Here is a 13877-nt window from a genome sequence, read left to right as displayed (position 1 = left end):
GGAGCAATAGATATAGATTTGATTGGCAATCGGCTAAGAGAAAGGGGGTTGATTGTAAGTTTTCTAAATGAATGGGTAAGGAATGCACTAGACGTGTCAAATAAGCAAATTTGGACAATACCTTTCGATTTCAGCCTTGACATTTTTTCCAGTATCCATAGTACTGCCATAGGGAAGATCTCTTTAGATGAGGTAACTTTCACAGGCGAGGAGCATATGAGATATTGATTGTCCATCATTATCTTCAAAATGACCTGTGAACCAAGTTGGGCCAAATTATTTGAGTAAGAAATGGATAAAAGTTTAGTTACATTTACCTTTATTGGGAGGAAAGAATAATGAGTCCATATAACTAGAGAATGTGCAGATCTCCTGAGGACGATGAATAGCACGGTGACCATAAGAAGTATAAACAATATTGGAGGGGATGTAGGAATGTAAAAGAGTAGAGCGTAAGTATTCATTGATCTACATTTAGAGAAGTCATAATGGTCCTCTATCGAGATATAGACTTTTGGTGATTACTTCGTAAATGCTTATGTATAAGTGGTTGAGCACAAAGGGCCCAAATGCAAGTTTTTTACCATGTGCGAGCATCTCGACTACTTGGAAGCACTCAGTGGTGATATGGAGAGAATTCACACAGAGTAAATGATAGCAGATACAGAGCAGCAAGAAGGCAGTGTGTTCTTCATGTTCGACCAGACCTTCATGTTTACGATACACTTGCATGAAGTGCTAATAAGCTTTGCCAGCCTTATTGGTGAAATGACTTGATTCCTTCTGAGTGAAGCTTAAAAAGACTGCATCGCCGAAGGAAATGAGTTGGGTGAGAGCACAGATGTCCAAAATTGTATGACTCATAAGATCACATCCGAAGAAGAATGTGTTGGTGGATGGGCTCCAAAACGTTAACGCTGTCATAAGAAGATGAGGATCTGGTGGATAGTCATACAGTGACTGTTTGATGCGTTCATAGATGTCAGACTCTCTCCAAGAAGTTTCATATTGGGCAGCGACACGGTCGAACCAATCTTCCCATCATGGCAGGGGTTTCGGCCAAGATCGTGGATTCTTTAGAGCGTTGGATGATTCTGGGATTGATTCAGATTGAATTAATATTGTTTCTCTAGGATAGTTTGAGAAGAATGGATCCAGTGAATGAATTTCATCAGACTCAACTCCAAGAAAGAAAGTCGGTCCCAAGCAGTAATAATCTCTGATGGATGATTTAAAAATAATTTCATTGAAAAATTTCTCGAAGAGGCCATCTAAGACATTTATCAGATAATCTTGTTGAAAGGTTGGAGGAGCAGAAGATGAGGAAGCCGCCATTGGTAGAACGAAAAGGTTAGCTTGAGTTTTGAGAGATGAAGAAATAAGGAAGAAAGCTTGAGAGGTGGAAGAATGTTTTTTAAATAAGGTATACGTCGGCCAAAAATATAGTGCATTACTTAGGGCATCATTATTTTCTTGTTTGGTATGATGCTTATACACGAGTCACCATAGAAATAATTCTTTGTTTGAAAAAGGAAAATCAGAATTGACATTTAGAATTATCTCGGACAGTAATATTAACCGAGGCGATGCCACTTGTCTTACAAAATGACTGCATTCACGGGAGGTCATACATCGTTTTCACTTGTCACCTGAAAGTGAAGCAAAGTGGGGGCAATGCTCATTCCTATTTATACCGATTCATACCTCAACTAATAAAAGAAGGTCACCTCTAATAATCAGAGTTTTATACTCAGTCGCATGTGAGTAGTCTCACTAAAGGGGACTGCCTGTGACCGGAGCATAGAGATATCTACGTGCTCAGAACTGTATAGGGCCCATAGAAATATCCTTGATCTGTTTTGAAACACCACAGTAAGGCCGTGTTTGTTAACGCTGAAATTTTGCACTTAACGCCGAATGGAGAAAATTTTCCATGTTTAGTGGTGTTTGTTAATGCGTTGTTAACGCGGAAAACGGAAAGCGGTAAGTGGTTTTTCACTAAATTCTTTCCGCAATAGGAGTCTGGCTTAATGGTGAACGCGGAATGCGCTCCGTGATTCTTCATTAAACAAAAAAATTTTGCTTCCAAAAATACCCCTTTTCAAGTTACTAAGGAAATTTTTTCTTTTAAATTATTTGCGCAATAAAAAATCAACCTTTAACCAGGAAAACTTCTTTATGCTCCACCATGATTTATGTGTTTGATCCACACCGTCCATCAACTTTTTCAGATAATTTAAGGTGTGATCCAATAAAAGAAGGAGGTCCAATGATGAATTGGACCATAAGGTGGGGATTGAACGTCCACCGTTAAAAATTTCTTAAGAGCTGGTGAAGTTTCAAATCGAGCTGATATTTGTATTTCACTTCATCCACGTTTACATGACCTAATGAATAGGTTGGATGGTAAAAAAACATCACAGTGGACCTGTGAATTTTTTAATGGTGAAAATCATTACCCCGCTGCTATTTTTGGTGTGGTCTATTTGAGCGTTGGATGTGCCTCATTTTTGTGTACATGCCTTAAAATAATCTGAGAAAAAGGATTGACGGTTTGGATGTACAGATACATCACAGTGGACCCACCCACAGAACTGCCCGTTCGGAGCTAGGGACAGGTGGGGGTACTACGCCGCGTCCTCGTGCTCGTCCTGGACACAAGACGGGAACGGATTGGCTACTCCCACAGCCACCGGCCAATGGCTGGTGGTCGGTGCTCTGTGGGCCTTACCATGATGTATGTGTTTCATCCATACCATCCATATATTTTTTCAGATCATTTCATGGTATGTGACAAAAAATTAGGTATATCAAAATCTCAAGTGGGCCACATTACAGGAAACAGTGTTGAATGAGTTTCAACCATTAAAAACCTTGAGGGGGCTATAAAAGTTTTGGATCAAGCTGATCTTTGTTTTCTCCCTTCATCTGGGCCTGTATGACCTAGTAAAAAGATTGGATGTCAAATAAACAGTACAGTGGGCCTTAGGAGGATTTTAATGATGCATATCCAATCATTATTGTTTTCCTATGGTGTGGTCCACCTGAGATTTATATCCTCTAATTTTTGGTATAAAGCATTAGAATGATATGTAAAAATGAATGAAGCGGAATGGATGAAACACATACATCATGAAGGGGCTAACAGAGCACCACCCAAGGAGTGAGTCAGGGGACGCGGATTTCCTGCCAGAGGCTTTCGCAGGAAGTGACTACGCTGGAAACTTAGGTGGGGCCTACCGTGATGTTTGTGAGAAATCGACCCTGTTCATCCATTTTTTGAGATCATTTTAGGACTTCGTAGAAAATTTGAGAAGGATCCAAGACTCAATTGGGCCGCAATAAAGGAAAATGTGTACAGGGAAATTTCTGTTGTTGAAATGTTCCCGGGTAGATAGTGATGTTTATATGCCATTTATACCGTTTATAATGTCATTCATACTGGGATGAAATGAAACAAAAATATTATCCTGATTCAAAGCTTCTGTGGCCACACAAATATTTCAACTGTTGACTTTCAATATTCACATTTTTGTCCCACCTGAGTATCTGATACGGTTCATTTTTCTCCTTATATCCTAAAATGAACTCACAAAACAAATGAATGGAGTGGATTTCTCACAAACATCACGGTAGGCCTCACCTAAGTTCCTAGCGCAGGAACTTTATGCGAAAGCCTTCGGCGAGGAATCCCGTCCGAGTCACGGATGGGATTGGAAGCGGATTGGCTGGTGTATTAAGCAAGTTCTGTGGATCCCATCATGATGTATTTGTTATATCCAAACCGTCCATCCATTTTGCGAGCTCGTTATAAACTTGAGCTGAAAAATAAGACATATATAAAGATAAACTGAACCACAATGCAAAAAGCAGTAGGGAATTGAACGTGTACCATTGAAACCCTTTTGGGGTCATAGAAGTTTTGGATCAATATGAATTTTGTTTTTCCTCTTCATCCCGATGTTTTTGACCTTATGAATACATTAGATGGAAAATAAACGTTATAGTGGGCCCTACAAATTTTTTAATGGTGAAAATCATTATCCCATTGCTATTTTTGGTGTGGTCCATTTGAGTTTTGGATATGATTCATTTTTTAGACAATGCTCTAAAATAATCTTGAAAAATTTATGAACGGTGCGGATATAATAAATGCATTATTGTAGGGCCCATGTAACTTTGATTTCCTTTGAAACCTTCATACAAGGCGGAGTTCAAGGAGTGTCTTCGCACGACACGTACCCACGTATCAACGGATTGGCTACTCTCCCAGCCAGCAGCCTGGTGGGTGATGGTCAGTGCTGTGAGGCCCCATGATGTATGTGTTTCATCCATCTAAGTTCATTCATTTTTTACATATCATTTTATATCTCCTATCCCAAAAATATCCACCACACTTATACGTACAAATCATTAATTTGCAATATGTATTCATAATTAATGATATTTTAATTTTCTATTAAGTATTTTATAATTTATTTAAATTAAATAGAATAATTTTATTTTCATTTAATAAAAAATAATTTTTTTATAATGTAAAATATTTCCAAACAGGAGATAGGGGCAAATGTGTCAAATCAACCTATTTCAGACAATTCATATGTTTGTTAACAAACAGATTGTTTCAAATTCAGTACTTAATTTTCAGACTTCAGCCATAATTACCAAACAAGTTTTTTGACTTCAGATTTCAGATTCAGGATTCAGATTTCAGATTCAGCTTCAGATTTCAGATTCAGGCTTTAGACTTCAGATTTAACAAACGGGGCCTAAGACTGGATTCTAGAATTCAGCAAGTTCTATAAATCTTGCAAGCTATACCAAACGAAACACTGGGAATTGCAACGTCCACCGTTGAAACTTTCCTGGAGCTGACCATGATGTCTATATGCCATCCAAACCGTTCCTGGAATTATTAACACTCATATAAACTGTAGTAACGAACATCATCTTGATACAATACGTGTCACCGTCAGTCGTTCAATCCACACTGTTTTGTATGATATGGCCCACATGAGTTTTGTATCTGCCTGAGTTTTAGAATCCTGTACTATTATATTCTTTAAAAAAAGTACGGAGTGAATTTGTAGGAAACGCATTGGCGACTCCCCGGGCCACCAGCTCCGTGGCTGGTGGTCAGTGCTCTGTGGGCCCCACCATCATGTATGTGTTTAATCCATTCCGTTCATCCATTTTTAAGTATCATTTTATATCACTTGATCCCAAACATGAGAGGGATATAAATCTCATGTGGACAACACCACATGAAAACAATAGTGATTGGATATCCACCACTAAAATCCTCCCAAGGCCCACTAGACTGTTTATTTGACATCCAATCTGTTGATTAGGTCAGACAGGCCCAGATGAAGAGAAAAAACAAAGAAAAGCTCCATCAAAAACTTTTATGGCTCCCAAAATGTTTTTAATGGTCGACCCTCATTCAACACTGTTTCCTATAATGTGGTCCACTTGATATTTGGATATACCTCATTTTTGTACTCAAACTGTAAAATGATGTATAAACATATATGGACGGAATGGATGAAGCACATACATCATGGTGGAGCCCACAAAGCACAGACCACCAGCCATTGGCTAGTGTCAGTGGGAGTAGCCAATCCGTTTCCCAATTTGTAACGGCGTGCGAAGCGACGGTTACGAATGAGGAAATGATAAGATGGAGCAAACACTATCGTAATATGATAGTTTCCTTCTCCGTGCACATGGAAGGAGGGACAGTGAATCAGGACCGTTCATCTGTTGGAACCTACCATGGCTGACCAACGTATGAGGCCAATACATCCAATTTTTGTCCTTCAAATGAATGGTGATAAGCAGAGTTGATTAGCGGTTGAGATTTAGTAGAAACAGTGTAAGGAAAGTAATAGTAAGGAGTTTCTGGTCCATGTTCTTTTTAGCCTTGGTCCATCCATGGCATAGTCGTCTAGATGGATGGTCTCGATCCACTGTCTCTCGTCCCACGTGTACAGTAGAAGGGTGTATCTATCATATTATGATAGACCCGGTTCTACCGTATTGTTTTACAGTATCGAGGAAACCGGAAACGCGCCATGACCGCAATTGGGTCTACCCCACCGGGACCTGGCGAGAGAGTGGACGGTTATGTCAGGGACTCTGTGGGGCCCACAGAAATGTATATGTTTTATCCGGAAGCGGATTGGCTGGTATGCCTCACCCAGCTGTCTAGCTGCTATATTTACGTCAGCAAATGATGTAGGTCTGATCCTAAGGTATCAAACTGTCCATATATTTAGTGATCTCATATTAAGGCTTGAGTCGGAAGATAAGACAGATCTAATTATCAAGTGGACTGCAGAAAGTAAGACAAATTTAATCATCAGTGAGGGCGTGAACGTCTACCATTAAAATTCTTTTTTGGGGTCACGGAAGTTTTGGATCAATATGAAATTTGTTTTTCCTCTTCGTTAAGGTCTCTGTGACCTTATGAATAGATTAGATGGAAAATAAATGTTATGGTAGACCCTATAATTTTTTTAATGGTGAAAATTATTATATCCACTGTTATTTATGGTGTGGTCTAGATGATTTGTGGATATGATTCATTTTTTGAATAATGCTGTAAAATGATCTCTAAAAATAGATGAACAGTATAGATATAATAAGTAAATCACTATAGGGCCCATAAAACTTTGATCTCCTTTGAACTGTTCATACAACTTGGAGCTCGAGGAGTGCCAGTGCTTGTCTTCGCATGACACGTACCTACAATAGCTATATAGCTGGTGTGTGGTACACCAGCCAATCTGCTTCTGTTTTATCCATACTATCCATCTATTTTAGTACATAATCTAAAAAATGAAATTAGATCTGATACTCAAGTTGACCACAACAGATGAAGTGGTGGGGAACGAACTCCTACCCTTAAAATTTCTTAAGGCCCACCGTATGTTTATTTTCAATCCAACCTATTCATAAAGTCACATGGACGGAAAAAATAAAGATCAGATTGATACAAATATTCTACAACCTTCGAGAAGTTTCAATGGTAGGCTTTCAATCCCCGCTACTTCCTGTGGTGTGGTTTACTTGAACCTTCAATTTACCTTATTTTTAATACCATGACTTAAAATGATCTTTAAAAATAAATGGATGGCGTGGATTAAAAAAATATACATTAAGGTGGATCGGACAGATCCATCCCCTAACATGACCATCCGTCTCTATAGGTCCGGGGTGGGGTTTTTTTTTTTTTTGGGTTAGCTTGCTAATACACACCCATGTCAGTACACACACTCCAAGTTAGCCACCACTGCTAGGGATCGATACCATTAGAGGTGGGCAACTTGGGCCCGATCCGGTGGATCCGACCTGACCAGACCCGACTCGGTACCGTTCCGAACAGAACTGACGGTCTGATCAGGCCTGATCGATTCTGATCGGCCAGATCCGATTTAATTTCGAGTTGGTTCGGATAACACTATACTCGGATAGATCCGGTCTGAATACTCGGACTAAATGGGTCCGAACAGACCCGACCCAGAGCGACGTTGGGTATACCTATAAATAACCTTTTTTTTCACCCAAAACCTAAAACTCTTTTTACCCTACCCGTTTTTTTCCCCAAAACTCTCCTGCCGGAGAGAGAGAGAGAGAGAGAGAGAGAGAGAGAGAGAGAGAGAGGGTGGTAAGCCTTTGAAGATTTTTTATTTTTTATTTTTAAATAATCTAATCAATGTTTATTTTTTCCTAAAGGCAGATATTTGAGGTTTGGTTTTTTAAAGGTAATCCTTCTAAGATTTTTTTTTTTTTAAATAATTTTAAAATTTTATGTATAATGTTTCTTGCACGAACATTGATCAGTGGGTCCAAACATGAACATGCCCTGTCCCAGAAAATCAGTCTGGATCTCTCACCATGTGGGACCCATATGAATATCGGCTATTATCAAACTTCAAGAATGGCCCGCTTGATGAGTAGACTGTCTTAGCCTTTTCTTTTTATTGGATAGGGCGTGTTCTTGGTGGTCCTCTCTTGATAAATGGTGGAGATTTCATGCACGCATTGTTACAATGAAATGTGATCCATGACTTGAATTTTTTTAATAGGATTCTCATCCAAACGAGTTTAAAATTTCATGTATTAGAAAAGTAGGAAATTTCTAGTATTGATTTAAAATCCCTGCACCGGCACCGTACAACTTATCGGACGGTTTGCTTATCCGTTACGTGGCCATGGATATCATATCACATGGTTATGTAGCAATTTGATGCGCATCATTGTTATTTTAGGCTTTGGATTCATCATCTAAGCCTTATTTCAAGCTTCTTGATTACTTTAAAATTTTCAGTGTGGTTGTAGGTTTGTAAACTAATCCCTATTTCAATAATGGAATTTAGCAGGAGTATTCTAGAAAATGTTATTACTTTCTTCCCGATGAGGGATGAGTTTTGAGTTTGTGTACGTTTTCCACCATGAAAGTAGGATGCTCGACCTTGCACAATTGGATCCGACTCGGTTTTCCTGACCGAGTCGAACTCGGATCGGTTCAGATCAATACATGTTCGGGTCGGACCGAGTCAACTGACTCAGACTCGGTCCCGGTTCGGTCCAAGTTCGGGTTGAGCCATGTAAAATCCGGACATGATCAAGTTGGGCCAAATCCACCCGACTCGGTCCGATGCCCAGCTCTAGGTACCATAGAGCCGGAAGAACCCGAATGTGGTAGCCCATAGTGGCAGCGTAATGTGTAAATCGAGTGTTCTTTTTTCTTTTTTCTTTTTTTAAATAATAAAACCAATGAGAGAATCATGTCCACTACTTATTTTTAGAGTTTATACCACTGGAAATTTGACCCTTAGCTTTAAGTTTTCCACCGTTACTTTAGTGGCCACAGATCAGATGGATAGTATTTCTAATAGATGCGATTTTAGAGACATGAACTATCCATGATAAGGGCATGCATATGGACGGACTAGATTGGTACATATCCTACCACGTGTACTTTCGAACGGTAGATCTACCGTATTCCGGTTCTTCTTGCTCTACCTTATCATCTCCCACAAGAGTCAGGAAATATCCAATAGGCTCGGACGGAAGCGGACTGCATCCTGTCCCGCCTGGACGGACTCTATCCATACAGGGGCTCTGTGGGACCCACCATGATGTATATGGTTTTATCCACACCGTCCATCCTTCTTTTTTTCCAATCATTCCCAAAAATGAGGCCTATCCAAGGCTCAAGTGGACCACAGAGTGTGTATTGAACCCTGACCGTTAAAATTTTCTTCAGAGCCGCGGAAATTTTGATCAATCAGATATTTGTGTTTTCCCTTCATCCAGGTCTACGTGGCCATAGTAAGGTTACAACGGTGCTGTGGTGTGGTCCACGTAAGCGTTGGATCTACCTCATTTTTGAGCTCATACATTAAAATGATCTAAAAAAATAGATGGACGGCATAGATAAAACTCACACATCACGGTGGGCCCCACAGCGCCCCTGCCTTGACCGAGTCCGACCAGGCGAGCGCAGGGGGACAATCCGCTTCTGGCTCGGACCAGCTGTATTTGTTTCTTCAAGACAGTGTAAAAGGTGCGGGCCACCTATCACTATCCCAATTTTTCATTTGGTGGGCCCCACATTGATAGGAGACGTTCCATAGAGGACTGAGGACAGAAGAGACATATCGTCTGTGGTCCCACGCAACGAGCAAAAAAAAGTCAAATAGGGCTGTTGAGATGGTAATAGGGGAGCATTTCATTCCGTAGAAGTCCATGGTGGCCCACCAACCGAAATATCTTGACCATTGAAATACCAACCTGCAGTCGGCCATCCAGAACATGCCCACCTCAAACAATACAAATTTTAAAATAAAAGAAGGTGGGCCGAGCAAAACAAACCATCTGCGGACTACGATTCCCAGTAGACCCGCGGGCTACTAAATCTGTCCAACAGGCTCCTGTTTTTATTCCGTTCTCTTTTCATTTTTCAACCACTCTCTGGCAGGTTTTGACTGATAGGAATTAATAAAGTTAAATACGGTATTACGAAAATGCCACTATTCGGATTGGGGATTTTGATTCGACAGAAGATGTCTTTCGGTACAAGCGGCTGTACATTAATTTACTAGACATCTGTTATATTTATATTGATTTAATATATTTAAATTATTCTACTCTGTATAAGATGTAGTAAAAACTATTATTGTTACATAAAAATGAAAATCAAATCTATTTATGGCTATTAATTGACATAATTTTAATATAAATGGACAGCCGATGGTATGAACCAATGTACTTTTTTGGCCCAAAAAATAAGTAGATTGGATTAATTTTTGTAGGATGTATTTATAATGGTTTTTTTAATAGTTTTTACGGAGAGGATTTTTTAGAAATATGAATTTTTGGAGAGGAGAATGGTTGTATCATAGTTACGGATACAGCTGCTGTACCCGATCATTTATCGTAATTATAAAAGAGTTATTTTATCCGCGGGCAGAGCATGAGTGTCTGCGCTCATGCACATGTACGGCGGCATACACGTGCCTCAATCTAAGCCGTCAAATCCAGGCTATAATTATGTATGAAAAAAATTCAACCATTCTAATTAAACAAACAAATTGGAAATTGTAGGAGGCAACGACTCGTGAAAGTTCTGTACCCAATCTAAGGTGGGCCCAGGCTTCAATTTGTGCCACGTGTACAGTGGATGTGGGACGGGGATTGGCTACTGAAGCTGCCGGTAGATGTTCGACGATGCCCTGTGGGCCCCACTATGATATATGTGTTTTATCCATGCCGTCCATCCATTATGCATAGTTATTTTAGGGCATGAACCCAAAAAATGAGGCATATCCAAGTCTCAGGTGGACCACACCACAGGAAAACGTCAGTGATTGAACACTCGCCATTAAAAACCTCCTGGGGCCCACTGTAATGTTTATTTTTCATCCAACCCGTTGATTAGATCACACAGACCTGGATGAAGTGAAAATCATGGCCCACAAGAAGTTCTAATGGTGGACATTTAATCACCACTATTTCCTGTGGTGTGGTCCACCTGAGAATTGGATCCGTCCCATGCCCTAAAATGATCAGAAAAAATGGATGGACGGCGTGGATGGGGATGGAAAATACTCCACCAGAGCATCACTGTCATTTTTCTCCTGAGGCTGGAGGTTCCATTGATCATGTTCAAGGGGAGTTTTGATACTCTGCCACATGCTTGATATGCAGATACTAGAAAATTGTAGGCGGGGCATAAATCAAATTGTAGAAACCACTGTCGAAAGTCACGGTCGTCTGATTTATGGATTTATTGATGTTTTCGATTATAACTGTCCAATAAATGTTCCCCAACCAGAGAGTCAGATGATCAATAAATTTTTTTTGGTTCAAAATCCATCTGAAGTGGGACCCTGATTTGGACAGTTTAATTTGATTTTGGCTCATATGCTACGTGCACATTTCTGAGTATTTTTAAGTGCCCGCATATCATCTGGTACACTCTACCAGAGTATCAAAGTTTTTCTCTTGGTCAATTGGGCCCACGTTTACAGATCCTTCGTCAAAAAGTCTCCCTAACACTAATCACGGCCATTATTTAAAGTTGAATGTTAACCATTTCTCTACCATCCAATAAATATAAAAGGAATTTATTTGACATTTAAAAATTGATACAGGTGGTATATATGAACTAAAATTATATGGTACAGTCCAGTCCATCAGATTAGCTGAATAATCCCAACCCTTGATTTGTGGTTGATCATCAGGACCATTGTTTTTTTTTTTTTTTCTTAACCGTCCAATAATTGTCCAGCAGATAGATAATCATATGAGAAATGCTCTAGTACTAAAATGTTTCGGGTTGCATTGGGACAGTTAGACAATCTAATCACTTGATCTAGACCGTAAATTAAGTAAAACACTGATTTCATGGGCTACTATGCAAACATGGCACTAATTGGCTATTGTACGGATATGATAATTAACCTTTTAATTTGGACGGTCCAGATCATTTTAAAAAAAAGGTCCAATTGACAATTTGATCAATCCATCTATTGGAACCCATCATTGATTGCATCGGATTCTAAAGCGTAACTTTTGTTGGGCAATTCTATCCATCCCATCCATGACTTGGAAAAAATGACGGTTGCAAAAGTAAGGATTCAACGGGGGATTGGTTCTTAGAGGGTGTTTTGCAAAGCAATCCTATAAAATCTGTTTTGGATTTGATAGATAGTTCAGATCAAACAATTACAACACCCTAACTTATATTGCTTGGACAACATGGGTCACATCTGTTATTGGACCTATAATTTAAATATTTTAATTTAAAGCTTATTTAGGTCATGGACCACCATAGTAATTGAAGTAAAACTTGCATTATTACTTCTTACTTTTAATTAGATACTGTCAACTGTCAAATCAGCTGGTAATCTTTCATAATCAAGGCATGTCCTTGGTGGGGGAGGTGCGCTCACATGGCATAGTTTTATGGGCCCATCATGATGCATGTGTTATATCCACACCATCCATCCATCTTGCATGATTATTTTATGGAATGAAACAAAAAATGAGACAAATCCAAAGTGAAAATGGACCACATCATTGCTAACAGTGGGGATCAAATGCTTGCCATTGGAAACTCCTCAAGGTCCACGGAAGTGTTGGATCTTCTTTATTTTTTGAGAGACTTACAGTTTAAAATGATATTGCAAGATGAATGTAAGATATGGATAAAACACATGTTGAAAAAGTTACATCCAAATATATCTAATCAGTGAAATTCTTTATAAAAATAGAGATCTGAAATTATTGTATATTATCGTTATTATGTTTTACTTCGGTGGTGATAATAATCATTAATCATTTACCACACATCATGGAGCTTAAATCTATCATAGCTACGTATGCAATTTTTAAATAATTTCTTAATGCATGTGTGTCATCTATCAACCTTTACCCATTTGCAAGTGAATTTCCAACCGCCAGGTTTTACATGATTCCCTGTAGCCCTCAACTCCGTAAGCCAATCTGCAGTGTCTATGACATTTGCTAGCCCATGCTTATTCATGATCTCATAAAATAAGGTAGATTCAAAACTCAAGTAGGCTACACCATAAGTTGTGTGGATTGAATGCCCACCAATGAAACTATCTTAGTGGCATTAAGGGCCTATTTGGCCGGGCGAATCCCACCGGATTAGAAGGGATGGGATCAAAATTAAGGTAATCATGGCCATGTCAATGGATTCCTAAAAATTTTCATGAGATGGACTAATCCCGGGACACAAACCGAGCTCATGTTTGGGACATCCAATATATCCCTTGGGATGGCTGGCATATCCTGGAATCACGGACATTCGGCCCATTTGGTTAGGCATGGAATTACATGAATCCCTCAGTTTCCATTACATCCCCCCTTTGGATGTAAGAAGACATCCCAGGATTTCCACCAGATTCGTCTATTCCCCCTGCTTCCAGCCAATGGCTGTTGGTCAGTGCTTTGTGGGCCCCATCATGAAATATGTGTTTCATCCATGTCGTCCCTCTATTTTTCTAGATGATGTTATGGTATGAGACCAGAACCGAGGTATATTCCAATCAAAAGTGGACCACATTTTAGGAATTAGTGTTGAATGAACTTCGATCATTAAAATTTTTGGCAAGTAGCTATAAAAGTTTGTGGATCAAGCTGATCTTTGTTTTTTCCCTTCAACTGGGTCACTTACATGTAATCAACAGTACAGTGGGCCATATGAGGATTTCAATGGTGGATATCCAATCATTATTGCTTTCCTGTGGTTTGGTCCAACTGAGATTTATATTCCAAACCGTCAAAATGACCAGAAAAAAGCCGTGGTTTGGTCCAACTGAAGATCGGCACACCACGTC

Source organism: Magnolia sinica, chromosome 6, assembly GCF_029962835.1.
Source record: "Magnolia sinica isolate HGM2019 chromosome 6, MsV1, whole genome shotgun sequence".
NCBI lineage: Eukaryota > Viridiplantae > Streptophyta > Magnoliopsida > Magnoliales > Magnoliaceae > Magnolia > Magnolia sinica.
Note: the sequence above shows the minus strand (reverse complement) of the source record.